Source organism: Panulirus ornatus, chromosome 6 (assembly GCF_036320965.1).
Source record: "Panulirus ornatus isolate Po-2019 chromosome 6, ASM3632096v1, whole genome shotgun sequence".
NCBI lineage: Eukaryota > Metazoa > Arthropoda > Malacostraca > Decapoda > Palinuridae > Panulirus > Panulirus ornatus.
This window is the reverse complement of record NC_092229.1, coordinates 2,476,607-2,503,096: the sequence shown is the minus strand read 5'-3', so window position 1 is coordinate 2,503,096 and position 26,490 is coordinate 2,476,607. Positions and strand designations below refer to the sequence as shown.

General features: G+C 43.1%; 1 protein-coding gene across 1 annotated transcript in view; it reads left to right on the top strand.

The window, feature by feature from the left end:
• The window catches only part of Epac (Exchange protein directly activated by cAMP), a 396,150-nt gene that overhangs the window by 254,427 nt on the left and 115,233 nt on the right, over nucleotides 1-26,490 (top strand). The gene's annotated exons all lie outside the window — the stretch shown is intronic.

The window sequence follows — 26,490 nt, the reverse complement described above, 5'->3', positions numbered from 1 at the left end:
CAGAATGTTTTATAAATATTAGTTCTAGCGATGAAAGAGTTACGACATGTTAGAGTCTTCACTGCAGAGATCAGGCAAAGATGTGTAAGTAAACATGTTTTGAAGATGACACATAACAGACTGTATGAAGCATAGAGTCGTCTGCTGATCTCGCAAGCAAAGTTCGTCAGCTGGTGTCGTGTGCCAGAGGGTCGTGTGCTGGTGTCGTGTGCTGGTGTCGTGTGCCAGAGGGTCGTCTGCTGGTGTCGTGTGCTGGTGTCGTGTGCTGGTGTCGTGTGCTGGTGTCGTGTGCCAGAGGGTCGTCTGCTGGTGTCGTGTGCTGGTGTCGTGTGCCAGAGGGTCGTCTGCTGGTGTCGTGTGCTGGTGTCGTGTGCCAGAGGGTCGTCTGCTGGTGTCGTGTGCTGGTGTCGTGTGCCAGAGGATCGTCTTCTGGTGTCGTCTCCTCGGATCTTATGCATGAATGAAGTCAAGAAGAGGTCGTTTGTCAGGTCACAGTAAGCCAGACATCTCTTGTCTCAAATAGAGTTGATTTACCTCGACGTCAGTGACCTCAGCAGTTATATATTGCTATTCATATCAATATAGGAAAAACCATACTGTCTTTTGTATCAGTTGTTATCAATTAAAATGAAAAGCAAGAAACGTGGGTAAACTAATTAATTTCTTCAAAAACCTTGCAGCCAAGTGCAATAAAAATATGATACTTATCAACATATTGATATTGAGACAAACACTCGGTAACTTTTTATCTAATCTTCACACAAATGTCACAGACACGTGACGTAAAGTCTGGTTTTTTTTCATCTATGCGTCTGAGTTCTGCTGCACAACTGTGACTGATGTGCGAGAAATATTCAGTTTTTACAGCAACGAAGAGATGAAAATAGAATTGGGAAATTTTGAAGTTAACCGAATTACACTTATACTACTGAATATATAGTTAGCTGTAGTTTTCAGCAGACACGAAAGTGTTTCATAACATAAGACAGATAAGTAACATTAGGAGAGGATACAATATGTCTGTGGACAGAGTTACAGATCCTGATACACTCTGCTGTACATTTATCACCAGGTATGGCAGAGGAGGTCGGTCTCTCATGAGCCTTCAGGCCCTGGCGCCCTAGCTGCATCCGGGGACTGACTTCTGTAGTCCCCATTTGTGGACGGTTGTCAGGGAACCGTTGCGTCGAGTCTGGTCGCTAGGGAACGACCACTGTCCCTGGACGGTTGGTTGCTTGTGTGGGTTTTAGGCCTATCGAGTGCCAGTTATCAAGGCCGTCATTGTCAAGCGACGTCCTCCATATGACATATCTTCATCACCTTCTTCAGGAGTTAAGGATATTTCTTAGACCACATACACTCTTGTCATGCGTGTGGCGTCTAGAACGAGACAGAGAGAGAGAAAGAGTTGGTGATGGGAGGGCAGATGGCCGGAAATCAATTGTTTTATCACATGATCTCATGTCTTATTCCGGCGATGTCCAGCAACAGCTTTGAATTTACATCATCATAAACCACGTCAAGACTCAGTCACATATCAAGAAGGTCCCCCGGCTTGAGGACGCGGTACACATCTTCTCTTTACGTAACTGAAAGAGCAAGAACCTTGGAAATGTACAGACAATGGCAACGTTACTTGTGTCCAGAAACAAACTTTACATAGAATGACTAAAACATTTCTCGTACAAAGGTATAGCATCCTCAGCCAGTAATGGTAGGATCCTCAGCCAGTAATGGTAGGATCCTCGGTAATGATAGCTCTCAGAACAGCCAAATAAAACAGACTCGATGGAGATTTATTGCCTGAAGTGCACATTCATCTTACAAGTAGAGGCAGTGCTTGAAATAGATGAAAAATAGCTGACGTCAGAGAATTCTTCACAAACAAGTTGTTTCAGCAGTGAAATTACGTACCTACTGATACCAGCGACGCTGAAACGGTTTAATTTGTTGAAGGAGAAACTAGACTGTTTCCACTCATTAGATTGTCATTAGCTCTATGTAATTAATGAAGTGTCCTTAATTGTCTGAGTGAAGAACCATATCACTGGAGTTAAGTTCTCTGTTCTGTCTGTGTGTCTCCCAACACCACGAGCACATTAACGTAACTTCACCCGTATTATGATATGCTGATCCCCGGATGGGTCGGCTACGATGCTCCAGTGGTAACGTCGTCCCTCCGGCCGGACGATACAACTGTTGTTCTCCCCCACCTCCCCACCTGCACCTGACTGACACCTAACCCCCCTCCCCCCCCTCCCTCCAGGACATCCGACACGTCACGGAGAGGTCGAAGTGCCTCGGCTCTAGTGTTTCGCGTCGTTGAAACACACAGGGTCGAGCTGCTCGCCTTGCTGGATTGTCGAAAGTAACTTGAGACGAAAAACATTCTGTCCAGGTGGTCCAGCACCAACTGCAACACGAAGATGATGCGCTAGGTTAACTCTCTCTCTCTCTCTCTCTCTCTCTCTCTCTCTCTCTCTCTCTCTCTCTCTCTCTCTCTCTCTCTCTCTCTCTCTCTCTCTATCTGTCTATCTATCTATCTATCACTTTATATATACAAGAACGTCGGTGTTCAGGTCTCCAATATTCTGCCAACATGAGACACTGAACAATGCTTGTGTGCGGTGGAAAATTTCCCTGCTTCTAAAACTTACGTTAACGTTCAGAAGTTTTAGTTTTGATAAGTTATAATGGGAGGGGACACTGCAGGAAGGGTGAGGAAGTTCTAGGATGGTGCCAAGCGATCATCAGGTCACCCAGGAAGGTTAGAGACAACCGGGAGGGTCAGGAGCTACAGTGAAGACACAGTACAACAGAGTTGTAACAACTGCACGATCTTGTATTGATTCAACAGTTGTTGGTCGCAAGAGGAATTTGTCTCTTTTGATGTTCATTGTTATTATTCTGTAGACGATCTGTTTGTTGACGAGTTAAACGTTCATCTTTCAAACGTTTAAACATTCATTTTCCAGCGTGGGGTCTTGGTTACTGGCCAGAATCAACTGTTTAGGGCAAGTTTGGCCTTCACAAGTTGAGGCTTTGGTTACTGACACCCTCATCCATCGTGAGGGTAGGTGTGGATGGTTCCCCTCAGGGTAGGTGTGGATGGTTCCCCTCAGGGTAGGTGTGGATGGTTCCCCTCAGGGTAGGTGTGGATGGTTCCCCTCAGGGTAGGTGTGGATGATGGATGGTTTACCTTTCAAAGAGTTAGTTTTATCATCTTATCCACGTAATATATTCCTTTCCTGTTTCACTAAAGATTCATAGTTCCAGTTTCTGTATGAAGCTAAGATTTGTAGTTTCATTTTCTGCTGTACCTAAGATTCATAGTCCAAGTTGATACTGTACCTAGAGATTCAAAGTTCCAATTTCTGCAGCACTTAAGATTCATAGTTCCAGTTTATATTTTGCACCTGAGACCCAGCCTTGGCAGAGGCACGGAGACCCTCCTCATATTGCTGCTGGTGATGTCCGGAACGCTTGACCACTTGCAGGATTTCTGCCCCCCCCCCCCCCCCCCCCCACACACACACACACACACACACACACACACACACCAGCAATTTATCGTCTTTGGTGGATATTTGTTGTATTGTGTGGAGTGTGAGCCAGCGGGGTTTGTGCACCGATGTCACCCAGAGATTGGATCGTGAGCACCATCAGAAGTGGTCTGTCTGCTCTGAAGACGACCCAGCCAGACGTGTGCTCGTGGTATTATTGTTCCATTGTATCTTCAGTGTCATAACTATTTCCCTCTTGGCAACTTGGTTATTTATCATATCTTTATGGGCAAAAGTGAACAAAGATTATCTTAGTTAATACAGACCAAGAGACGCCTAGAAGACTGAGTTCTGTCCTCACTAATGGAAATGCATCGAGTCAGTACATAGATGGAGGCAAGTACATAGATGGAGACAGAACAGTTACGAGAAGTTTTACCACAGTGACGTCCAAGAACATGATGGAAGGAAGTCGTCCTCGAGGACCTTTGGACTGATGGCAGAGAAGCTGGTGGAGGCAGGATGTTCACTGGTAGTTGATCATCAGATGATCCAGAATGATGGTGTTGATGTGCTCACTTGCTGAGGAACAAGAGTGAAGGAAGAAGGACGCAGCGGTAACTAACTTCGGCCCAGTCCTCGCTGGGGCCTGATCAAACAGTGGCCTCATGATGTAGCGCCTCTCCAGCGTATTAGGGTAACGGCCGGGTGTTGACACAGACTCTGCCCTGGGTTCCCTGCTCCAGCCAGTGGTCACTCATATCATACATCTGGTGCAGGTTATCAACCACATGGGACAGGACATTTGCGAATACGTAACGGTATGTAATGTTTAGATCAATCATATGGAAAAGTTAACTGTTGAAGTTTTTTAAGAGTACGAGATAAGAAAATTACTGGTTATAAGAGTTTTTTTTTATGATGCTTTACTTTGTTATTCATATCTCTGCTTTCGTCACCTTCTCTCCACCTCCTGTGGTCATTACTGGCTCCTTGGGTCTTGACAACATCGTAGCAATCATCGACTGGGCGTTCGTAAAGCTGTGGTCACCAATGGATTGATGCTGGCGACGCTGTGGTCATCATTGACTGGATGTTGGCAATGGTGCAGCCGCCAGCGGGTGGATGTGGTCAGGACTGTGGCCACCATTGTCTTTATGTTGTCAGTGGTATAGTTGCCACCTCGTAGCTGCTGTTATCAGAGCTGTGATTACCAGGGTCATAATGATATCAGGAATGCCGTCATCGGTAACCAGGTGGTGGTACAAGGTTGGTCAACACTGTGTGGTATCGGCAGGACTTCCTCCACTTCTGGAGTCAGAGTTGTACTTACCCTTGGCTTGCTTTATCGGGGCTTCGGTCAATACCAAGGGAATATGTGCTGGCTTGACGTTGGCAGGGCTATGGTCATCGCTGGATGTTGGATATCGGCTAAGTAGCAGTTACCAACACTTGTTCGCACTGCTGTAGCCACCAAGGTTGTTGGCACTGCTGTAGCCACCAAGGTTGTTGGCAGGGCTGTGGTCCGCGCTGGCCGGGAGTTGGCATAATTGTTGTCAACACTCGAAGTACACTGGCAGGAACGTGGTCTCCGCTAGACGGGTGTTGAGGGTCTATCTTTGCCGCCAGGTTGAGTCCAGCTGACGCACAGGTACAGACGTCATGGCAGGGCAGTATATCTGCACTGGTCTTGTACAAATCATGATATATTACTAATGAATGTGTTCAACGAGGTATTTCTGTGAAGGACAATCCATTACAGCTACATTGTGAAGTCCTTCAGTAAGACAAAGGAAGGTTGTTTCTAGTGTGTAGCGGTGTGCTAGCTATCTGGATTGCTGACGATGGTGTGTGTTCGTAGGGCAGTAAGGGAGGTGGTGGCTTCAGTAATAAACTCGTCAGTGACAATAACGATTTAGGTGTCGTCTGTGTGTAAGCCTTTGCATCTCCTTCTCTTCCATTTACCCCTCTATGACCCTTGCTGTCCTTCTCAACCCTCCTCCTTCGCTACCCTTCCCTCCCTCTCTTGCCTCCTCCCTCCTCACCCCCTATCCTCACCCTGGATTACATCCTGGCTCTCACGGATTAGTATCACAATGACACTGTACGTAAAAGGAAAGAGAATTATTTTGGATTACATGAACTTCCTCCTTCCTCCGTCTTCTCTGAAAATAGTGTTAAATCATTTATATTTAAGGTACATATCTAATTCCCTATAAGCATGTTATACAGTGGTGGAGGCGTCTCCTAGGCTTGAAGCTCCTGGATATGATTTTATAGACAGAGTTCAATGCCCCAGAAAGTTTAACGTGACGTCACTTCTCACTGGACCCCCGCTCTCGCTCCTGCGTCGGTGACAGACATCGTGAGACAATTTTCGTGTATGATGCAGTGACAGTAGGTGACAGTCTGGGTGGCAGTGGTTACGTTATGATTTGATGGTGTCTCAGTGATAATGTTTGTTTGTACTGTATATCATAAATAGCAGTCTTCATTGTCGTCTGGATGGAGTAATTGCTGTAGTAATCGCTACAACGAGTAGTAGGCTTGGTTTTATAACGTTGTTAGTAAGCATATATGGTCCTGATGATGTGTGTGTGTGTGTGTGTTCGTATGATTGGAATTACACATGATTGCGTTTATGCACCTCCCTCTATCTATCTTTCGTTTCTTTATCTATCAATCCATCTATCTATTTATCTATCTATCTGTATATCTATCTATCTATCTATCTATCCATCTATATATCTGCTTATCTATCTATCTCTCTCTGTCTATCTGTTTATCCATCTATCTATATATCTATCTATCTTTCTCGTTATCTAAGCTTGTGATTTTGTTTGTAATGGAGCGCACGCACTGAAGAACCTCTCGTGGGCAAACACAGAGGAGTTCCAGGCTCCATATAAACCTTTACTTCATCAAGGACGCTGCCAGATATAGCAAAACATCTTTCTTCAATATTTTTATCACCAATTAATTTTTTTTTCTCCCCCGCTCGTTCAGACCCTGAGTTTTTTATCTTCTCACGCCTTACTCTATATAAAGCTTGGCCTCGGTGAGGACTTCTGCCTTTGGCATTAAGAGGAAAGAAGATACTGAGCTTGGCACGTGAGCCTCTCCACAACCCTGTGTGTGTGTGTGTGTGTGTGTGTGTGTGTGTGTGTGTGTGTGTGTGTGTGTGTGGATGAGGCTCTCCAGACGGGCCCTGGAGGACCAACGTGCACGTATGAGTGTGGACAGTAATCTGAGGAAACAGGAGACCCTCATGATGCCCTTCATTAGACACCATCGTCACTGCAGTGACTCATAGTGTGAGACAGTGATAGTGTGAGACAGTGATAGTGTGAGACAGTGATAGTGTGAGACAGTGATAGTGTGAGACAGTGATAGTGTGAGACAGTGATAGTGTGAGACAGTGATAGTGTGAGACAGTGATAGTGATGATGAATAATGTGATAGTGTGATGGACAGTGATCCACGTTAGAGTAACTAGAATATGTAGGTTGTATCGAGGTTAGATCTTACTAGGTCTGTCCTCAGGGGCAGTTGGTGATCCCTACTCGACTGTGATTTACATTCTTGAAGACATAAACAAGTTTGCTATGATTTGCTTCAAATTCCAGTTCCACATTCCAGGGATCTGGAAAACGTAATATGCCGTTCAAAAGCTCATACAAAATATTCCATTCAAGATGATACATAAGTCACTTCGAGTACCCGAACTTAAATGTTGCTGTAATGAATCAATAACTACCTATCATTTTTTTTCGAAAATAAAAGTATCGATTTCGTTCTTAATAGATACAAAATAAACGTTATTTAACGTTCCCAAGACACGTCTTAATGACGTAACATTCAAAACACATGAGAGCGTTCCACATATTTACTTACTCGATCTTGAGATCTTAATGTATTACTCAGAACCCCATCCGTGATCTCCATGTTCTCCTCAACACCCCATCCACGTTCTCAATGTTCACCTCAGGACCCCATCCGTGTTCTGTATGTTCTTCTCAGAACGCTATCCACGTTCTCCATGTCCTAATCTTCCTCCCATGTTCATCAGTCTCCGTCTTCCCTCCCATGTCTTGATCCAGCTAACTTCCCTTCATACACCACATCCCCCTGACTCCCTCCACCCTCTCTCATATACGTCTCAGCTTCCGTCTTTCCTCTCGTGTCCTTCAGCCTTCCATATCCCCTGTCCTCCCCCCCCCCTACACACACACACACACACACACACACACACACACACACAACCCACCGTGTCTCCTCCCATATCTCCTTTAAGATCCCCTGACGACCAGGTGGTTCACAGAAACTGTCTTCAGACCTAAGTATCAAGGGAATCACGTTCCAAACTCTTGATCTCCAGGGAACAGGTTGTTTCTGCAGTGTAAGGTTCCACTGGTTCGTATGTACGTGTTCTGCAACATCAGGGAAAGAAAGGGATGGATGTAGAGTTTTGTTGTGGTAAAAACACGTACGTGTTACGTGATGATCCTCCAAAAGAAAAAGGGAATCAATGATACAAAGAAACTGGGGTTTATCGTTGATGCGTGAGGTTCGGAGAGAATCAGTTACATAGGTCGCTTTGACATCAAAAAGAATATATCTTTTTAATATGTTTCATATCTGTTATCAAACCACAACTTAGTCATGCATCTGTTATAAAGTCAAAGACATCTGAGATGATCATACCACTTAGTTATATGTCTGTCATGAAGCAAAAGATACCTGAGATTGTCAGAGCACTTGTTTATATCTTAGATATGTGAGAATATATTTTATGTTTCATAATCGTCAATCGTTCAGATCAATCTGAATCCTTCTATCTCGGGAGACTTGATGAACTCCTTTGGAGTGGGAAGTTCTGGACAAGATTGTGCTCCGACGACAAGGTTTAGCCGAAGGGGATTCTCGGTCACGACGTAGCCACAAGCAGGCAGACTCAGTGGACGCCCAGGATTCGAACTTATGCGGGCCCGACCGCGGGCGGGTCCGTGTTGACCCGTGGTCAGCAACGCTAACCGCTACTCCACGAAAACCCTTGTGTGGTGTGTGTGTGTGTGTGTGTGTGTGTGTGTGTGTGTGTGTGTGTGTGTGTGTGTGTGTGTGTGATTTTGTCCTTTACTGATATCCGGAGCGAGAGTCACTCTCCCTCCCACGTCTCCTTGAGATAAGAGTTCCTGTAAGTATCTTGAGGATGACTTGCAGTCCAGGACGATAGAAAGAACAAAGAGCAAAAGTCAGAGACAGACTTTTATTTGGTTTGCTTGATGTTGTATGTCTGTAGTGATCTTTGGGTTAACAAATTTATAAATTTAGATTTGTATAACAGGCATAACTGTTAGGCATCTTGGATGTTCATAATGTTTATATGAGAATCGTAAAAAAATGCCAGGATTATGTAGAGTTAGCTACTTTCTTGTGAACTGATGTATAGCTTAGCTTGCTGTTACTGATCTGGTAGACTGTGAATCGTGAGGAACAGCAGAAGTGTATGGACACTAGCACAACCTGCAGTACATCTTGACCCAGATTTCAGGCACACTTCCTCTTGGACCAACTCACTGGCAAGCTTGGCACACTTCTTTCACACCTGGCGAACAGGAACACTTCACCCTGGCTTGGGGCACAGGTATCCTTTACCCAGACCCTCCTCACCAGTACACACTATCCTAGCCTCGCTCACAAGTGCACGTCATCTTTAACCTCTTTCATTCATGTACTTTCATCATTCTGTTTTAGCTCAAAGGTTTAGTTCATCATTATCCTGCTCAGGTGTTCACTTTATCCGTGTTCATCCTGTCCTTTCTTATTTGTTCCACGCGTCTCACTTGTTTACTTTCTTGATCCTCGTGTGACTTCGTGGCCTTTCTTAGAGGAGGACCTTAGAGGAGGACCTTAGAGGAGGACCTTCCTAACAGCTCAGGTCACTCGTTCCTGCCCAAGCTCGGCATTACCCATCCATTATTCTGGTTCAGGTCTTCTGTGTGCAACTCTCTTCCCAGGTACAGGAAGAGAGAGAGAGACAGAGACAGAGATATTGATTTATGACCTTCAATGGAAGGAAAATGGGTTTACTTTGTTCACTGGTAAGGAAAATGTGGGGCTTCGTTGTGCTCTGGGCTGGAGGCGAAATTAGGGGGTCCGCCTGGCTATTTAGATCGCATGAAATATGTAAATATGTTACGCTTTTGAGGAAGATACGACTTCTTCTGTAGGAGAGGCAGTGAAGGTCATTCACCTGTTATCTGACGAGACACAGTGGTGGGGTGATGCATTTTATACCTACTCTCTAACAGTCAGTAAATTGATAACGTATTTGTTATGTGCTGTAATGACGTATTTTATGTCAGGCTTTCTGATTAGGAATTAATTAAAGTGGGTTTGTATTCCATAGCTCGTATGTACGGGGCAGTAAGGTGATGATTCATGCCATCCAAGAGGCAGTAAAATGATGATTTTGGAATCAGTCGTCGCTGATGATGTACATCCGGAAATCAAACAGTCATACTCAGAGTTTGACTCCGGCATATTTTCTGTGCTTCACCGTCACATTGTACTTAAGTCTGACCTCAAAGAGGTGAACCATCCTAGCATTCTCTCTGCTGGGTTACAGAACACACTGGTGCAACTGATACTTATGTTTCGTTTCCAGTAACTTATTACCTTGATAACTTCTCTTTCCATCAAACATTGATTTCCTGAAAATCATTATATCAGCCGATATGATCAGTCTGTTGCTTGCTGATCATAATCCTACACTACCTTGAACATCTTCGTCATTCTCTTGTTCTGTTCAATATGTTCATCCTCTGTAATTATTATTCTTTGTACAGTAATATATTGCTTCAGCTGCTGTTATATTGCTCCTTACAGTGATCTTTAGAATGGATATTCTTCAACAACATATTGATTCAGTATCCTGCCACCCTCCCATACCACAGCTACCTTCCTGATAGCACTCTTCCTCTACCCGGCCTCACTGTACACCAACCCTCCAGTCTTCACTGGTCCACACAACGTCTTCAGGGTATGATCTTCACATCATTATTGAACATCATTTTACCAGGTCCAGCTGGCTAGGTTAGGTTAGGTGAATAGTGTGTCAGGAAGACCCACGATATTATCAGTCGAAAAATAAAACAACATGGGTGAAAACACTGATCTAATAACACGGGAGTTAAAGGTTATACAGGGTACAGGTACAGCAGGAACACCCAAAGGTTATACAGGGTACAGGTACAGCAGGAACACACAAAGGTTATACAGGGTACAGGTACAGCAGGAATACACAAAGGTCATACAGGGTACAGGTACAGCAGGAACACACAAAGGTTATACAGGGTACAGGTACAGCAGGAACACACAAAGGTTATACAGGGTACAGGTACAGCAGGAATACACAAAGGTCATACAGGGTACAGGTACAGCAGGAACACACAAAGGTTATACAGGGTACAGGTACAGCAGGAATACACAAAGGTCATACAGGGTACAGGTACAGCAGGAACACACAAAGGTTATACAGGGTACAGGTACAGCAGGAATACACAAAGGTCATACAGGGTACAGGTACAGCAGGAACACACAAAGGTTATACAGGGTACAGGTACAGCAGGAACACACAAAGGTCATACAGGGTACAGGTACAGCAGGAACACACAAAACAAGTAAAACTCCCGATGACTAGCCAGATGGAGTACATGTCATAGACTGTATCACAGACCGAAGAAAAATAATTTTCCGGTGAGATTTCTGTTGGTTATTCTGGTAGGAAACCTTATGGCTAACAAGGAGTTAATTAAGGCACAGGAGACCAAGTGATCACATACAGTAAAGAATTTAATTGACGTAGAAGTTTTTCCCTCCTGAGGTACGTTTTTCGTCTTACCTAATTAAGACAATTTTTATTATTCCGGTAATGGTATGTTTATTGTCAGAGTCGTGGAGGAGGTGGTGTTGTGGCAGACGGTGTGGCCTCGCCCTGGCTGGCTGGCTGGCTGGCTGGCTGGCTTGATGCTTAAATGGTTTATTTTCTGTCATCTTCACCATGTAGTTAAGTATGGCTGCCTTGCTCCCCCTGTGGAGCGTAACACAATAAAGGATTCCATGGGACACAAAGGGCCTCCGTTGGACACCCCCTGGGCTAGTGACCATAATGTTTGGTGTTACAAAGATGGTACAACATAAAACCTTGCACTCTTTCTATATACTGAATAATTCTTCTAAACGGAAAAAGTGGATACAGTCCCAGATTTACACATATCATTTACAGTGAGATGTTGTGTCGTGTCTTGCAGAATTTGTTTATCTCAGTAACAACATCATGAATGTAAGGGTCATTAATAGGGACATCACTGAGAATAGTCCGTACGTAACTTGCAAAAATAACGTATCGTTCTAAACCAAACCACAGGTTTAGATGTCGTTCATGCCAGGAACTCTGGTTTGGTAACAGTCATGTAGGTATGATGGCTCGATAGATGCATCATCCTCATCCTTGACCGTATGATATTTCTCACCACCATCCCTCCGTTATCATTTAGTCAATGTTTCTTATTTCTTGTCAAGTGTAGACTGAGACTATTGTGATGATCTGGCATTTACGATGATCACATTACTCACTAACCTACTAAAGTGTTGTCTGTGTTTTCCCGGTAGGAGGAAAAACATAATCTTACGAGAGAGAGAGCAAGATGGCTGGTTGATAAGGCCGAGAGAGAGAGAGAGAGAGAGAGAGAGAGAGAGAGAGAGAGAGAGAGAGAGAGAGACTTTGATGCATCTAATTTCCTGTTGTTAACATTAATTGTATCATCGAGGCGGAAGAAGGGGTTTAATAAGGGAGAGTGAGGAATACGGTGGCTGCTGAGGCCTGGCGTTGTATCAGCTGAGATACATTGATCTCATAACCAGTGACATGCGTGTTGTAGTCGTTGAATCACTTGTCGTTGTCGTTGAAACTGACATCAAGAGGGATTTGATGGTTCTAATAGAAGGATACTACGGAGTTTTGGTCGTTGAAAGGAGTGTTGTACTTGCTGAGACGTCTTGTATCCACGTAAAGGTAATGTAGTGGGCAAGACTGGGTGTTGTACTCTAGATAACTTGCCATACGCCATAGTTTGTGTACACCAGGCATACAACTTACATATCCACTGGACGATGTCGATGACATGATAATATAAGTTTATAAGAAAAAGAATGTGTAGAAGACATGATATTTGTGCATGGGTTGACTGTGAACATTATGTAGGATAAAGTAAATAACATCTTGACTCAGGTTAGGAGTAAAGTTGTGTCTATAATGATTGTATGATCTTATCACATACGTAGCTGTCTCACTCTTGATAAAGATATCTTTGAAGATAGGGTTTATGAATGTCAAATGCATATAACGTTTAACTGATGATATTGAAAGAAAAAACTTTAAATCACAAATACATAAAGAGAGGACTTGTGGTGGCTATTTAGGATTTTAGTTTGTCTAGCGAATTCTTAGAATAAAAACTTCACGAAACTTACCAAGCATTATCATGGTAAGCTAATATTTAAGAGAGTTATGAAAAATATTAAAATCTTAAAGATTTTACAAGAATACAGACGCAAGATGCGATACGATAACTGACCATGAAGAGGAAGAAAACAGTCGTTCATTGTAGCCAAAGAGGCTGACGTAAGAATAGACTGCAGAACCAGCAGGGTCGGCAGGGTCAGCAGGGTCAGTAAGGGTCAGCAGGACCAGCAGGGCCTGCAGACCCTTCAGCAGGGTCAGGGGAACTAACATAGTTTTTTCGTATTATTTGACTAACTTTGTGTGATTGATTAAGGGGTTCGTTGAGACAGAGGTGCTCACTGAAATAACTAACGAGTACAGACAGAGGACATTTGGGAACTAGAGTGAATTGGAACGATGTGGTATACCGGGGTCGACGTGCTGTCACTGGATTGAACCAGGGCATGTGAAGCGTCTGGGGTAAACCATGGAAAGTTTTGTGGGGCCTGGGTGTGGAAAGGGAGCTGTGGTTTCGGTGCATCATTACATGACAGCTAGAGACTGAGTGTGAACGAATGTGGCCTTTGTTGTCTTTTCCTAGCGCTTACCTCGCGCGCGCGCGCGGGGGGGAGGGGGGTGCTATTTCATGTGTGGCGGGGTGGCGACGAAAATGGATGAAGGCAGCAAGTGTGGATGTGTACACGTGTATATATGTATATGTCTGTGTATGTATATGTATGTTTACGTTGAAATGTATAGGTACCTATATGTGCGTATGTGGACGTTTATATATGTACATGGGTAAGTGGGTGAGTTGGGCTATTATTTCGTCTGTGTCCTTGCGCTACCTCGCTGACGCGGGAGACAACGACTAAGTATAATGAATAAGATATGTAGATACAGTAGAGAGAGAGAGAGAGTATTTTTTTTTTCCTGATTAAAGAGCCTCTTTATACATGACCCAGCCAACCAGATATGAGATTTGTTGATCTGCATACATTAATTACACTCGCCTTATCTTCCTCAGTTTTATTTCAGGTTATGAATATCAGATTTGCAACCTCTTTTTTTACCAGTGGGTTTGAAAAATTAATTCTTTTGATGAATATCTTTTTTACCCATAGTCATGATGTGGCATGAATAGCAAGGTTATGATGTTTGTTGGATGGTGTAGGGGGAATTACTGGCCTAACAAACCAATTCTTTCTAAATGTTGACACACACACACACACACACACACACACACACACACACACTAACCATGAAGGTGATAACATGTATCTCTGTGTTAGTGAGGAGGACCCGCAGTAGGCAGAAGACTACAGTCCTCACCCGTACATCATGTGTGTACATCATATGCAGGGAAGTAGGAGTAGTACTGATGATGTTCATCCTTGCTTGGGTGTGTCTGTGGACGGAGGGTTTGCTGCGACAGAGGGGGTTCGTTGAGATAGAAGGGGTTCGCTGAGGTAACTAACGACTATAGATAGGGGGTGTGGAGGATCCAAGGGAACCGTCACGTGGAACTGAGACAAAATGATCAGAGAAAAATGGGTATAAGAGAGGATTAAGAACAGCTGCTGGGAAAGGAAGAGATCGAGGATTGAGGTTGATGGGTTAGGAAGGTAGGTGAGGGGTAGTGAAGATGACGGGGGTGAGGTAAAGAACAAAGTGGATAGTAGCTAGAGACAGGGTGAGGAAAATCTCTAATGAAGTGAGGAACAAAGTGTGGCAAATAAAAGATAGAGGTTAATGAAGAGGGAGGATAAGGAAGAGGGAGGGTAAGGAAGAGGGAGGGTAAGGAAGATGGAGGGTAAGGGAGAGAGAAGTTAAGGAGGAAATGAGACGTATAAACAGAGGAGAATAAGGAGGCAGACGGAGATAATGGTTAAACATGGCAGTCTCGGTGGTGAACGAGGCGCAAGTGTCATTACCTGTGGCAGTTAAGGGATGCTGGGAAACGATGTTGTAGTGAAATTAGGAATCAGATGATAACGAGTGGGGAAACAGCGGATGCTGTTGCGTCAGACCGATGGAATTACGAAACCAGTAAAGTATTGAAGAATGTTTTGTAGGAACCAAGGCACGGTAGTAGAACTGGGGATGAATATGAGAGAATTGAGAAAATGATAGACGTGTAGTGTCTGTGACCGTGAGGTGGGTAGAGGAGGGACAGACTGGTCGTGCTGGGGGATCTGATCTTGCAGGTATCTGATGTACGGGGATACATAGGGAGACAATTTTTGGAGTACTGTTTATTTTTCAAGCGACACAGGAGTATTGATTGCACCAGCGAGCGTATTGGAAAACCCAACCAGAGAGAGAGAGAGAGAGAGAGAGAGAGAGAGAGAGAGAGAGAGAGAGAGAGAGAGAGGATCATTCACTTGTTAGATGTGGTGTTTACAAAGACAACATTGGTGGTTGAGAACTGTGTATACAGACCAGCACTGGGCAGATGGGATCATGTAAATGTTGAGTTATGATGTTGAAGACGATGCTGAGATATCGAAAGAAAACAATACGTTAATGGTAATTTTAAGGGAATATGTAGATAGCTAAATACGGTGAATAAAAAAAAAGATCAACTCGTTGAAGAGAAGAGTGTAGCCATCTTGCTGTTACTCGTAAATCACATTGGCCTTTGCTCGAGTCGTGGAGTAGAGCAGCCAGTTCACAGCCAACCCTTCATGGCTGATTACTAAATGTGTACCTGAGTTAAGTTTGTGTATGTATCAGTGTCTTGTTGAGGAAAGATATGAATGATGTAAGATTATATGATGTTAAGGGTGTCAGCCGAGACTGTGAAGCCTAGATATTGTAATGTTCTCCTACGTTAAGTATTCTTCCGTCTGCCGTCGAATAACCGAAGTACAAACATAGATTCTGTTCTCCATGTCTGAGCTTCAGGTGAATGATTCCATGAGATGATGTGATGCCTTCAGACCGCTGCTCCAGTGTTGGATCTGTTGTATTCTGCGTCAGATGCATAAATACCGTAGCTTTTTAAGAATTCTAATTTTGTCCCTTTCCCTGCAGCGGAGCACAGACCCCAGGTGAACACTTGTAATAAATCTCTTTCTAACTCCCCCAGCCGAAGTGGCAGTCAAGTCCGTGGTCATGTTTCGAGTCCCTTTTATCCCAGGCGGTAAGTGCCACTCAATGGCCTGTGCATCCTCACCATGAGACCTGAAGTGCACCACTTTCACACTCTCCCTCCTCATCCTGCCACCACCGTACCCTTCCCTCACGCACACACACACACACACACACACACACACACACACACACACAACAGTGTACAGAACATTTCGTACACCGTTACCATCACATCTCTTCTGCTGCCTTGAGGACAATGGTTTCCTGGTGTCACACACAGAGCCTGGGCCAGCATGTGGGTACACTGTTACCTTGGCTCGCTGTGCAGTCTTCCTGACTCTCTTGGTCACATCTTTCCTGATATGTTCATCCAAGACGAAACTTTCTAAAAGCACAGTTTTGTGTAACCTGTAAAGCAATCCTTCAGGACCCCACACTTACATATTGTTTCCTTGTGCATGTAACTCCTATATATATATATATATATATATATATATATATATATATATATATATATATATATATATATATATATATATATATATATATAAATGCATGACGGCAACCATACATGTAAATACTCCCATAAGCATCACCAGTTCTCACCTTGTGTTGTGCTGGAGCTTCCGAGTAAACATTAAATGTTAGACTATTATGTTTAGCTTTTATTCATTATCATTGATCTTCCAGTCTTCAGATTCGTTGGGTTAAGTTAGGACAGACTGAGTTTGGTAAAGTGTGTGGAAGAAGAAAGTTAAGAGTAAATGTGAATAAGAGCAAGGTTATTAGGTACAGTAGGGGTGAGGGTCAAGTCAATTGGGAGGTGAGTTTGAATGGAGAAAAACTGGAGGAAGTGAAGTGTTTTAGATATCTGGGAGTGGATCTGTCAGCGGATGGAACCATGGAAGCGGAAGTGGATCATAGGGTGGGGGAGGGGGCGAAAATTTTGGGAGCCTTGAAAAATGTGTGGAAGTCGAGAACATTATCTCGGAAAGCAAAAATGGGTATGTTTGAAGGAATAGTGGTTCCAACAATGTTGTATGGTTGCGAGGCGTGGGCTATGGATAGAGATGTGCGCAGGAGGATGGATGTGCTGGAAATGAGATGTTTGAGGACAATGTGTGGTGTGAGGTGGTTTGAGCGAGTGAGTAACGTAAGGGTAAGAGAGATGTGTGGAAATAAAAAGAGCGTGGTTGAGAGAGCAGAAGAGGGTGTTTTGAAATGGTTTGGGCACATGGAGAGAATGAGTGAGGAAAGATTGACCAAGAGGATATATGTGTCGGAGGTGGAGGGAACGAGGAGAAGAGGGAGACCAAATTGGAGGTGGAAAGATGGAGTGAAAAAGATTTTGTGTGATCGGGGCCTGAACATGCAGGAGGGTGAAAGGAGGGCAAGGAATAGAGTGAATTGGAGCGATGTGGTATACAGAGGTTGACGTGCTGTCAGTGGATTGAATCAAGGCATGTGAAGCGTCTGGGGTAAACCATGGAAAGCTGTGTAGGTATGTATATTTGCGTGTGTGGACGTATGTACATGTGTATGGGGGGGGTTGGGCCATTTCTTTCGTCTGTTTCCTTGCGCTACCTCGCAGACGCGGGATACAGCGACAAAGTATAAAAAAAAAAAAAAAAAAAAAAAAAAAAAAAAAAAATTATTATTATTATTATTATTATTATTATTATTATTATTATCATTATTATTATTATTATTATTATTATTATTATTATTATCATTATTATTATTATTATTATTATTATTATTATTATTATTATCATTATTATTATTATTATTATTATTATTATTATTATTATTATTATTATTATTATTATTATCATTATTATTATTATTTATTATTATTATTATTATTATTATTATTATTATTATTATTATTATTATTATTATTATTATTATTATTATTATTATTATTATTATTATTATTATTATTATTATTATTATTATTATTATTATTATTATTATTATTATTATTATTATTATTATTATTATTATTATTATTATTATCATTATTATTATTATTATTATTATTATTATTATTATTATTATTATTATTATTATTATCATTATTATTATTATTATTATTATAATTATTATTATTATTATTATTATTATTATTATTATTATCATTATTATTATTATTATTATTATTATTATTATTATCATTATTATCATTATTATTATTATTATTATTATTATTATTATTATTATTATTATTATCATTATTATTATTATTATTATTATCATTATTATTATTATTATTATTATTATTATTATTATTATTATTATTATTATTATTATTATTATCATTATTATCATCATTATCATTATCATTATTGTCTTTTCGAACACTTTACCGCGGTGGTGACCACGTGTCCCACAGTTTACCGCGGTGGTGACCACGTGTCCCACAGTTTACCGAGGTGGTGACCACGTGTCCCACAGTTTACCGCGGTGGTGACCACGTGTCCCACAGTTTACCGCGGTGGTGACCACGTGTCCCACAGTTTACCGCGGGGGTGACCACGTGTCCCACAGTTTACCGCGGTGGTGACCACGTGTCCCACAGTTTACCGAGGTGGTGACCACGTGTCCCACAGTTTACCGCGGTGGTGACCACGTGTCCCACAGTTTACCGCGGGGGTGACCACGTGTCCCACAGTTTACCGCGGTGGTGACCACGTGTCCCACAGTTTACCGCGGGGGTGACCACGTGTCCCACAGTTTACCGCGGGGGTGACCACGTGTCCCACAGTTTACCGCGGTGGTGACCACGTGTCCCACAGTTTACCGCGGTGGTGACCACGTGTCCCACAGTTTACCGAGGTGGTGACCACGTGTCCCACAGTTTACCGCGGTGGTGACCACGTGTCCCACAGTTTACCGCGGTGGTGACCACGTGTCCCACAGTTTACCGAGGTGGTGACCACGTGTCCCACAGTTTACCGCGGTGGTGACCACGTGTCCCACAGTTTACCGCGGGGGTGACCACGTGTCCCACAGTTTACCGCGGTGGTGACCACGTGTCCCACAGTTTACCGCGGTGGTGACCACGTGTCCCACAGTTTACCGCGGGGGTGACGACGTGTCCCACAGTTTACCGCGGGGGTGACCACGTGTCCCACAGTTTACCGAGGGGGTGACCACGTGTCCCACAGTTTACCGCGGAGGTGACCACGTGTCCCACAGTTTACCGCGGTGGTGACCACGTGTCCCACAGGCAAATACGTCTTCGGGAAGTTCGCAAGACGTTCGTGTGTCGGGCGAGCCAGTATACCTGGTGATGCCGACGTACATTTCAGTCTCCTTTAAGACGCGTCTGTACTCCTCTGGGAATGAATTCAGTGTTGACTGTAGTAAATGAGATGAATTCATTTCGAATATAATCATTATTGATATCGACATTTACTACTGGGAAATATGATGCAGGATCTTGGTTGTGTGAGGAGGGTCGTGGCTGACATCATCGCCAGCATTACGATGATGGTCAAGGAGACAACATGTTCGCTGCCATGTATTAGTCCAAAACAAAAATATGTTTCTCAAGTTTGGTTCCAGTAAATAAAGAAGACAGAAACAGTATCAAAGACGGTCCAGAGGAAGGCAGCAAATATGGCGTCGGGATGAAGAGACTTGTGTTACAAGGAAAGGCTGGAGGTCATAGATTTGCCAAACAAGAAGAGAGAAGAGTGATGGGGTGACCTGAGCATAGTCTTGAATTCAAGCTTTTACATTAGCCTGATGACGTAGACAGTGAACTGTTCGTGAAAAGATGTCGGGACAGAACAACTGAAGTCATAACATGAAATTAAGAAATCTGTTAAAAAAAACACAGTAAGACTTGTATAGTATAAGAGTAGCGGATAAATGGAATAAACTGAGTGATGAGATAAGGAGCGTACACAGCATTCACAAGTTTAGAAAATCGTATGATAAAAGACATCAAAAGAAGGGGCTCCACGAGTGTAGACCCCCCACGTACAGCACAGTATATATGGGTGTTTATCTGAGGTAAACTAAGGTATGTGTGTGTATATATAAGGTTAAGGTGTAGTATATGTACAATGTTAAGATACGGGACAACACGTTCATGAATATCTCCCCGTAACACACAAATGGTAAACACACACACACACACACACACACACACACACACACACACACACACATGTACGCATTGCCAAACAAAGGAACAATATTGCCTGGGACGCGACCTGTCGTATGAAATATTAACGACAAAACTAGTGGAGGTGCACCCGGAAGTGTCCCCCAACCCCATGCTGGAGGGGGTCACGACACTGAGGACCCTCCTCATAGATCACGTAACTCTAAACTTTGACCATTGTCCTGCGACTGTGTCATGAGTGAGTCGTACTCACTGTGAGGGATCGTCTCGTAACGACCCACAAAGCGTTGGTCCCTCCTGAGGGACATGGTGGTGGTGACGGATTTATCAGGCAAGATAATGAACGTTTTCAGTGACTGTTAGATATACGTCATAGACTCCGAGAGCTGGGTGGAAGTGGTCATCGAGGCCAGGTTTCGTAAGTAATAGTGAAAAATGGGAAAACAAAAGAGAAATTGGGAAGATACAGTCGAAGAGATTTCTACATGGATACATCCCCCTTAAGGAAGGCTGAACGATAGTTGTTAAGGTAGACGTCAGAAAGTACAGGTGAAAGGTGTATTTTGGTTTGAAACCGTTGAAGCTTTTTACGTTTAAGCTAGGGAAATTAAGTTTCCAGAACACGTTTACGTAGTTATGTATTCTTGTTTCACTTATTTTTGACTCCTGCTTCAAAGCTCCATTTCCAACAGTACTGTTGCTTCTGTTGTTGATCTATATCAGTCTGTCTGTTTTCCCTGTCTTGTAGTAACGAATGAAGTCGGCCACATCAAACTACGTGCAAGGTGTGACCCTGATATACTCTACCTGCTGTATGTATTACCACAAGATTGAAGGCTACAGAGTTAAATGCTGTTGTTAATGTAATATCATAGTGATGATAATATGTAGAGTTATGAGGAGTGTGCGTTAGATAGGCTCACATAGTGAGATATGTTCTACTACTTCATGTTTAGGCGCAGTATGCTACACTTACTGCATATCTGAGGTTGAATATTATTGTAAGACGGTGTCGGAGGTCTGGCCCAGGGAGTGTGTGGGAATCCCTCCTTTTGACGGCCTGATGGACTGAGGCTAGGGACCCCAAGTTTGCGGAACCATTCCACACCAGAGGTACGACTTTACCTGACCTTGATTAACTCTATGTAAAAGAGTTGAGGAAAATAGAGAGTTGATAGGAAAGAATATTTGATTGTTGTATGGGTCGCATATGAGAAGTGTTTGATGACATACTGACAGCTGCCGTGACGTAGTATCATTAGGGGTTCTGTGGGTGTGGAGGATGTGTGCTGCATGGTATTGATAGGTGGATGTTCAGGAGTGCACAGGGTGTGCGTTCTAGAGAATAAAGTGTGAATGAACAAAAGTGTCCCCAGCAGGAAGTGATGTCACACTTTCTTGTATATTTCCTCCAGCTTAACTTCATCGTATTTACTATATATTACGATCTCAGTCGACGTCGTTGTTTATGCAAACCTTGTGTTGTGATCCGGATGTAACGTAACGAGTGATTCTATGCTGGCTTTCTGTTGTTTACATTGTTCGATTAAGAGATTGAGTCACAGTGTTACAGAAGTAACATGGTTTTAGATGTAGAACATATTCATGATAATGAAGAAGAGGAAAATTAAAATGAATGATGTGCGTCGCTCTCCATGACAATTAGTAGGACAATCTTTATTCATTTAATGTCACTGGACGTGAGTTATGGGCCTAGCAGCTGTGAGGTATGGCTAGCAGCTGTGAGGTATGGCCAGCAGCTGTGAGGTATGGCTAGCAGCTGGGAGGTATGGCTAGCAGCTAGGAGGTATGGCCAGCAGCTGTGAGGTATGGCTAGCAGCTGGGAGGTATGGCTAGCAGCTGGGAGGTATGGCTAGCAACAGTGAGATAAGGTGAGGCTTGTGGTTAGTTGCAGACTGATGTGGGTTATCGTGTGTTATGGCGTTAGTGGGTTTGATGTTATCTGTGATGGTGTTGAGTCTTGTTTATATTGTGTGTGAGGACGTTAAGTTGGCCCAGAACTGTCCTCAGCTTTTCTTCCTCTCCTCGGTGATGGTCAATGAATGGGTTCCTGGCTGAGGCTTGTGTGTGTGTGTGTGTGTGTGTGTGTGTGTGTGTGTGTGTGTGTGTGTGTGTGTGTGTGTGTGTGCGTGCGTGTGTGTGTGTGTGCGTGTGTGTGTGTGTGTGTAAAAATATATGCAAACATAGGAATAGACAGGGTATATATGTGCAAGTTAAAGAAATGAGGCAACACGAGTGTAAAACTCTCTCCCCGCAACACATAGATAGTAATATAGTAATCACACACACACACACTTACACACACACACACACACACACACACACACACACACACACACACACACACACACACATATTCCTAGTCTACCCCCACACTCCCTTCTCCATCGCTTTCTCACTCTCTTCCCAACTCACCATGAAGTAAACAGGTAAAATAGTGAATAAGGCCTTTTAATTATTTTTCATACTAAAAAATTTTCAACATTAACCCCACATTACAGTATAGCTAAGTCTGTCTGTAAGAAACTGGGTGTCCTGTTTAGATGTCGAATCTCCTCTTCTGGACAGTTATTCCGTTTATACAAGGTATTGATTCGTCCTTGTATGGAGTACTGCTCTCTCATCTGGGGTGGTTCTAGCGCTGTTTGCTTACTTGAAAGAGTTGATTCGAAAGCGGTCCGACTTATAAACTGTCCCAGGCTAACTTCCAACTTGACCCCCTTGCCCTACGCCGCAATGTTGGTTCACTTTCCCATCTTCTATAGGTATTACTTTGGTTTTTGCACCCGAGAGCTGGCTGCTTGTGTGCCCCCACCACTAGTTAGACCACGCAATACTCGGCAAGCTGCTGCCACACATAGTTACTGTTTGGCCATCGGCAACTCAAGGGTGGGCCGTTTTGACATCTGTTTCTTTCCTTACTCGCTGAAGCCTTGGAACACTCTACCTTCTCATGGCTTTCCCAATATTCATGACCAGGCACATTTTAAGAAACAGGTTTTCACTTTCTTAAGAATTCGTAAATACTCTCCCTTGTCTTTTCTTTTTCCGTTGCATAATTCTCTCTACATTTCAGTCGAGGTTCGGCCTTGATGTGACTTCTCTCCGTGACTGGAGACTTTAACATGAAAAAAATATATGCTTGTTAGTTGGAGCAACGTGTGTTTTAGTATCATTAGGCTAGAATTCAAGTGAGGAGATGGTCTGGCGGAAGACAAGGGTCCGTGTCAGCTTGAGGTCTGGTGGGCCAACAACAACAACAACAACAACAACAACAACAACAACAACATCAACAACAACAACAAGCCCAGAACCTGCGTAAGGGTTTCCAGTGGTCATCCACGTCACAGTGTACAGGAGCTTCAGCGGTGAAGAGAATTTCTTTTTGTTGTTATGTAAACATTCTAATACTTTCGTGTTACCTGTTACGGAAGATTTTAACGAGCCTAAGGCTAATTTAGCGCTCAGTCACCACCATCCATCTGGTGTCCTCTTAGCTGTCACCCACCGCTGCTCATCCGCCGTCATCCTCGAGCTTTCATCTGCCGATGGTCATGTGTTGTAGTGGTGTAGCCTCACCCACCACTGCCCATCCGTTGTTGTTCCATGATGTTGTGCTGGGAAGATTATTGTGTAAAGATTCAGACGAACGACTGGAATCATGTCTTGGGTTTCGTCTGAGTAGACACAGTAGGACTGCTCGTGATCTACCAAGCCATTCATTCATCCATTCTCTCTTGCACTGCTAACTTAGTCTATGAGCGGACGCATACATACTGTTTACCTTTGAGTGTCCATCAGATCAGTTGTGCGAGCTAGTTGAGTCACAGAGACGGAGCTGAAGCTCTGTAAATGAGTCACATTATCATAGTTAACAGTTGATGATCTTGTTATCAAATGTGCTAATAGTTAGCAGATTTATAACGACACACATACCTTTGTTATGACACACTTCTCTTATGGAGAGAAACCCTTATAGAAGCCAGGGGTTAATGAGAGAGAATAAAAAGGTAATTATAAGAACAAAGGGAACGTAGTAATTATGAGTTCTTCAGTAATTGTTGAACTTACTTTTTTGAAGCAGTTAAATGAGACGAGAAGGTTAGGAGTTTCCAAGATGGTAAATCAAAAGAAATAGACATTATCGAGGCCCAGGCTGGAGTATTCAACCACTTAATAATTATGGATCATATTGGCTTGCTGATTCCTGCTTGATCTAGAGACATGCAAGCATCCAGACCTCGGAAATAGAAGCCAAAATGATATCTGTAAGAAAGGGGTTACCCGGCATTATAGCATAGGGAAAACGGATCAGGTTCTGGGAAAAATGATAATCTGGATTGCTTTGGATTCATCTCTGTCGAATAACTAGGTGGAGGTAGAGTCTCAGATGTGAGAGCGGTGCAGTGAGGACTTTGTTATTACATCGACAGAGACAGAAGCATCGCCCGAGGAAAGACGGATATCTAACCTTGGAATATCATAAAAGAACTACTTTCACAAATGATGTTATTGATCTCTTTTTAAAAACCTGTTGTGTGTTTGTTTTATTTACACGGTTTTTATTTATGATAATCATGGGTCACATCGGCTGGAACCTTGGTGTGGAAGTGTCTTGAATGTTCGAATTTATCTTCATTCATGGGAACCAGACTACACAACTTTGCCTGTTTCGGATAGTACTCACGTAAGCCCCTCAAGACCCCTCGGCTTCATATTGATATCCTGTCAGGCTCAAGGAATCTTTGATGTCCTCAGACAGAGTCTGTTTTCCACTCTTTCTTGTCTTTCTCCAGCGGTTGTTTATCTTCGGTACACTGTGGTTTCACATCTGTGTTTTACCTGTGTTACTTTTTAACATGTTGAGTATTTTGATGCATTTACACTGTTCAAGTATTTGTTTACTTTCTTACGTGTATCTTCTTTAAGTTTCTATTCTACGTGTGTTCTTAGTTTGACGATCGTTCAGTTGTTTCTTCTGTATTTTTTCATATTTTTATCAGTATGTTTTCTAGATATGTTTACATTTTCTTGAGCTTTGGTTGAATTTTACCTGTTTCTCTTGTTTGTATGTTGTGGGGAGTCTTTCGAATGTAAGCTGTTGTCTGAGTCTTTCATGTTTTCCTTGACAATTAATTACGATTGTTTTCCGACAGTAGAATTCCTTTCCATTTTTTGTATACCTGTCGAACGGATGTGTGTTTGTATATAGCCACGCCCTGCTGGTCTGTAAGCTCAACCATCATGACTTGTTTGTGTATCGCTTGCTTTCTGTTCCCGAATTCTTTCGTCCCCGTAGCTTCCTTTGTGCTCATACGCATCTTTCCCCTTAGACATTGCTCATTTCACCCAGTTTTTGGGTCTAATCCGTCTTTGTAAAGTGTAAGAAAATGGACACTTGACTCCTCATCGTCCATAATCATACGTTCATTGTCTTATATTATTTGAAGATAATCTAATACTTCTTATGTGACACATATGACTATTGTGATACATATTAGTATCTCGAAGGTTTATTTACAACGTTTGTATTATAACTTGAATTTTGGTTGATTTGTGACGCTAACCTATCTCTTCTGACTCACGTAAGACACCTGACCTGTGTGTGACCCCAGTCTCATGATGACCTGTATCAAGAGAGATAAGGAACTTAGGATACTATTGTTATTCTCCTGCAGCAGATAATTTAGTCATAGAACACCATGTTTGTTGTTGTTTCTCTTCTCCATGTGCTGTTCTGTAGCAGGTAACCTCGTCATAGGCCATAAGGTCTCCTGTCACCTGTCCTTCCCATGTACTCTCCCACGTGACCTGAGCTACTTGTCATCTATGACTACTTGGTGCCAGTTGTTGCTGTCTGATCTTTGATCGGTATCTAGCCGTTTTTTCTGACCTCCCTGGAACCTAACCTAACCTCCCTGGAACCTAACCTACCTCCCTGGAACCTAACCTACCTCCCTGGAACCTAACCTAACCTCCCTGGAACCTAACCTAGCCTCCCTGGAACCTAGCATAACCTAACCTCCCTGGAACCTAACCTAACCTCCCTGGAACCTAACCTACCTCCCTGGAACCTAACCTACCTCCCTGGAACCTAACCTAACCTCCCTGGAACCTAACCTAACCTCCCTGGAACCTAGCCTAACCTAACCTCCCTGGAACCTAGCCTACTCTAACCTCCCTGGAACCTAACCTAACTTAACCTCCCTGGAACCTAACCTAACCTC